Raw genomic sequence first — 5103 nt, 5'->3', positions numbered from 1 at the left:
AAATAAGTCATAGTTGTACGGCAGTGAAGCATCGGTGTTGAACACTGATGTCATGCTGTCGATGATGATGATGATGATGATGATGACAATAATAATATAATGCAGCAGAAAACGAATGGCGTAATAATTTTCATCGCCACAAATTAACTGAGTCATGACCGGGCCTGTTTATGTTGCTGACCCTTTGATGATGATGATGATGATGATGACAATGGGCTAATAATGCAGCAGAAAACGAATGGCGTAATAATTTTCATCGCCACTAATTAACTGAGTCATGACCGGGCCTGTTTATGTTGGCCCTCTGACCCTTGAGACATTCGACTGATGTCAATTGATTACCCGAGCACTAGGCATTTGGATTTCGAAAAAAAACAAGGAGTGCAATGTTTAAGCTGTTGTCCCATTCAGATTGTGACCGGTGAATACAGTTCACATGCTTCATTCGGTCTCAAAATACTCGGACAGACAACCAGTGAGCTGCTGGGACCCAGTTTTGATCAGGCAATAGCAACGACGCATGCTTTACTGCACATCCAGCTGAATGTAAGAAAGGTCCATGCGAAATGTTCTTGTATCCGTAGCAGATGAGTTGCAGTTCCACTGGAATGGTTGAACATTCAACCCAGACCCCTCGTGGTTGCTGGCAATTCATTCTAAAGCTACTGGTTACCCACGGGTGACTGGGAGCTGAGCAGTTGTCCCGGAACCGGTGAAATCTATTGGGAGCTACCCCATAACTATGCTGATGAACTGCCACTTATAAGATAACAACACCGGCGGTTAGCAGCAAAACATATGCTTGGGCATGCTGCATCCGTAGGTAAACGCTGGAAAAGAACAAACAGGCAAACATAAGGAAATGGAGCTTAAAAGCCGACACAATAACCAAGAAAAGGCTGATAAGTGTCAAATCGTTCAGCTGTAGAATTCTTTAGGTGCCTAGATGCCGTGCTACCCACGCCCAAAGGAAGCACGAGGGCTAGGATACTGTAAGGTTGCCCAAATCCAGACAGGAGAATTCGACGTGCGAAAGTTGACTTCAAACCAAGAACCTTCCGGTCAGTAAATTCGTGCTTGAAGCATTGAACCATCTCGTCCCAACTGTCAGACCAAGTCTAGACCAGGATTTATGGAAACGGGATGCGCCCCGCTGTCCTCACTACATGCATGACTGTTGATCAAGAAAACGGTATTTCATGAGGCATCATGCACTGCAGAACACACTTAGCTAAGGTGTGCTAGGCATGCTGATTTGCCATGTACAGAAAAGTCCATTGTTCCACAGACCAAACTCAATGGTGGTCGTTGGCTTGTTCGCTGAGCTGGGCAATTTGATTGCAAACGTTTCATCACCAATCGAGGTGACATTATCAGTGCGTTATTGTGAAGCGTAGAAATGCGTAGCGGTGGGTTGGTGGTTGGTTGCCCAGCGCAGCGAACAAACCAACGACCACCATCTACGCTACCTGAGCTACCGACATTCTCCTCTAAAGAAAACCAAACTCAATGCATAAGTTGGTAGAGGACGTTGAAAATGATTACGGAGAGGAGATTATGGTGCTGGTTACTTTCCAGGGGGGTGTCCATGTGATCATCCGTGCGCATTTCTGGAGGCGCTACAAGCTATGGTCGCTGACTGTTATCGGTGGCGTTCTAGCGGTGCGTTTTCATTCGTACTGTCTGAATAGGTGTTTAAAGGTGTGGGTACCCAGAGTATGTAAGATGGACTAGTGATTAGCCTATTCTTCCCTCCCCCTCGTTTTACCATTCGCTTCAACAAGGGGCGTTATCTAAATAAATTGATACGGTTATATGACAGTTCAGCACCCCCATCCTCGTGTTGACGTTATTATCAATCAGGATAATCACTAATGATCAGCTGTCCGTATCAGCTGCTCAGCAAACGCAACTTGTGCGGATGAACACAAGTAATGAAAAAGGATCAAAGTGATCACTCTCAACTTCCAGCCAAGTTATCATGATTGTACCTACTTCTTCCAACAGCAGGATTATTATCAACGACATAACTCTGTTCTGAATGAAATCCAGTGTCGATCAGTGCTGGTTTGGCGCAAACTTGTAAAGCCAGGTTCGAAACAAGCGTTGGTTGCAGAGGGAAACCTACCGAAGGCGTCAGGACTTTTGTTACGTAGTGGTCCATACGGATGACAACATTAGAGCCTATCAGAACAGTCTAGGGAGTGACAGCTATTTGCATTGTTAGATGATATTTCGTATACTATTGTATCGGGAGGCGATTGATTGGGTAACATAAGAGAACGAAAAATCGTCCCCTGTTGTTGAGACCTAAATCAGAAGGGAAATCACCGTAGTTCTGAGGTATTGCACACATCTAAGGACAGTGCACGTAAGGACGCCTTCTCTTATGTGATCCTGTGAATGTAAGCGTTGATCACAAAAGACAGACCAACCCCTTCTCCAAAATATGGCCCATTGTTCAGCTGTAATACCTTTTCGGAGCCTAACTACCATTCCACCAGAAGGAAGCACGAGGGTTGGGATGCGGCCAGGTTGCCTTAGACAGGGGAAGTCGAGAGGCCGGGGTCAAGTTGGAACCACGGAATATCCGGTCAGTATTTTCGCGCTCTAGTCATTGATCCATATAATATGAGTTATATAGCATGACAAAACTTGCTTACTTCTATGCTTAAAGGTATTCTACTACACATGAAATCCTTAGTTTCTTCTAGGTTTTCGCACTCCATATTCAAGCACCTGAGACATGTGACATTGTATGCAAGAGTAAATTATGGAGAAATAAATCCACACGTATCAAACAACACACCAAAAGAGCATATCAAAGTTATTAACTCCCCCAGTATAGATGTAACGAACTTTGGGGGGACAAGATGGCTCAATTGTAAAAGCGCGAATTTACTGACCGGAAGTTCGCAACCTCTGCATCTCGACTTCTCCTGGCAAGGTTTGGGCAACCTGGCATTATCCCAGCCCTCATGCTTCCTTCGTGTGGCCTAGCAGCTAGGCGCCGAAAGGGTGTTACAGCTTATCGATTATTATATTTTACTTTTCTGACGAACTTGAAAATGATTTTATTCTTCGAACTAAAATACGAGTTTAATATGTGGTTCTGGTCTGACTTCTTCCCATCAGCTACAGGAAACAACAAAATCTTTGTCGTGTTAGAGGTTGTACCATTCCGGAGCAATTAGTACCCCAACCTCTGCGATTAATGTAGTCAATTAAATGACTGCGTACAGACAGCATCATCAGTCAGCATGCTGGGTCGGTTATCTCTAGTTCGACTGCGAAGTGTCTACATTGAGAGAAACGCTTTGTGTAAAGAGAATGGTCTTATTAGGGTTTCGCCCATTAGGCTTCATGGCAAAAACAGCTAACGCCCCAAGGACGGTCCCCAGAATGTGTTTGTTCTAACCCGATTAGGACAACATAGTGTTTTCCCCAGTAATTCACATTTACTCTTACGATCATAGTCAAATCACGAACACTCGGAGTCTTTATATCGCTATAACACACCCACCAGTAAGGTGTGCTTGACCCACTACCATTTATGCCTAATGCAACCGAATGGCATGTGAGATCTGACCTTTCACTCACATCAAACTGAATTGTACTGCGTCACTCAAAACGCCTAATGGAAATATGAAGATACGAATGCCAACTCGGATATCGGTTTTCCACCCATGACGGAAGTCGCTTGATCTCCATGAAGCCATTTTAGAGATGAAGCGGTCAGATAGATGCAGCACAGATGGGACCTATCAATGAACTATCCTTAAATACGAACACAATCCAGCAATGGTGCAACAAATACCCAAAGGCACCGGAGTTCCAATGTGAGTGATGTCGCAGGACCTTGTGGACAGAAGGACTGCTGAACACGTGGTGCTGATATAAATTCTTAAACTTTGGCAACCTCACTATGTACACGAGAGTAATCCAACAGTCTGTCTATCGAATGTAAAAACCACAAAACGACGACTGTGATTTAATAGACCCAAAACAAAACAAAACCGAACAGTCATCTTCAAAAGAACTAATAGCGACATGCTTTTAAAAAAGTCTTAAGATTCAACTGCCGTTAACACATCAAGTCTGAAGCCTCAAATTTCAACTGCATGCTTGAAATTTCCGTTAGACTGGTTCACTGCTGTACATTTCAACCAGCCGTAAGCGATTTCCATGAATCTCCCAGATCGCTATCATCCACGATCGATGACTGACTGTAAGAATACTGTAAATGGGTATGTGGACCAAATGATGATCGAACGGCCAGTTCTAATCAGCTTAAACCGCGACCTTTATTCATTCAAGTGAAGTTGAATGTCTGTTCTGAGGCTGGACGCCACACCACGAAGTCCAAAATATGTCAGATAATAAAACTGCGACATTTACGGCATTCACTATTAATAGAACAGTAACAAGCATTCAGCCACAGCCATTCAGTAAGCCACTCGAAAGAACCACAGCGACTAAGGTACTGCCAGGTTACCAGAGCCCACACAGGAGTAACCGAGATGTCGGGGTTGTGTTCGAACGACGGATATTTCTATCAGCAAGTTCGTGCTAAGGCTGAGTGGCTAAGACAAACTGATAACGCGTGCAAGGTTTTTGTACTCAGGTGATCTCAGCAGGATAATCAGAGAGGTACCAGCTTTCCAGAAGGAGAACCAAAGAACTGGATTGCTTGAACAGGGCCTGCAACGTAAGAATGAAAAGAGTTATCTAAATCCCCACCACAGAGCGACGTAGAACCACATGTAATGTGATCCTAGTATGTATAGAAATTGACCGCATGTCTGGTGAGCGTCACTAAACAGATGGTGAACTAATCTTCTCTGTGCGCGGTGCCTGAATTCTGTTCCCACTAAAAAAGGATATAAAACCGAGGAATGCATTACCAAATGATGAGCTCATGAGATTTAGACAGTGGAATAGCAAGCAGTTCACAGAGATCGTTAACCAAGACAAAACATACTCGGTTGGACTGTGAGCGAGGATATTCTACTGCATAATGAGGCGATTTAGAAGATTTTGCCATGAAAGCCACTTCACGTCTGCCAGTAAAAGCTTCTGGAGACTGGTAGAGAAAGACCGTCC

The 5103-nt window shown here is 44.2% G+C and overlaps 1 protein-coding gene across 1 annotated transcript in view; it reads right to left on the bottom strand.

Annotated features, from left to right (window-relative positions):
• Positions 1-5103, bottom strand: part of T265_09187 (hypothetical protein) — a gene marked incomplete at both ends in the record, with an annotated part of 75374 nt that overhangs the window by 3362 nt on the left and 66909 nt on the right. The window lies entirely within an intron of this gene.

Source organism: Opisthorchis viverrini, assembly GCF_000715545.1.
Source record: "Opisthorchis viverrini unplaced genomic scaffold opera_v5_260, whole genome shotgun sequence".
NCBI classification, from domain to species: domain Eukaryota; kingdom Metazoa; phylum Platyhelminthes; class Trematoda; order Opisthorchiida; family Opisthorchiidae; genus Opisthorchis; species Opisthorchis viverrini.
Note: the sequence above shows the minus strand (reverse complement) of the source record. Positions and strands in the feature narration are given on the sequence as shown.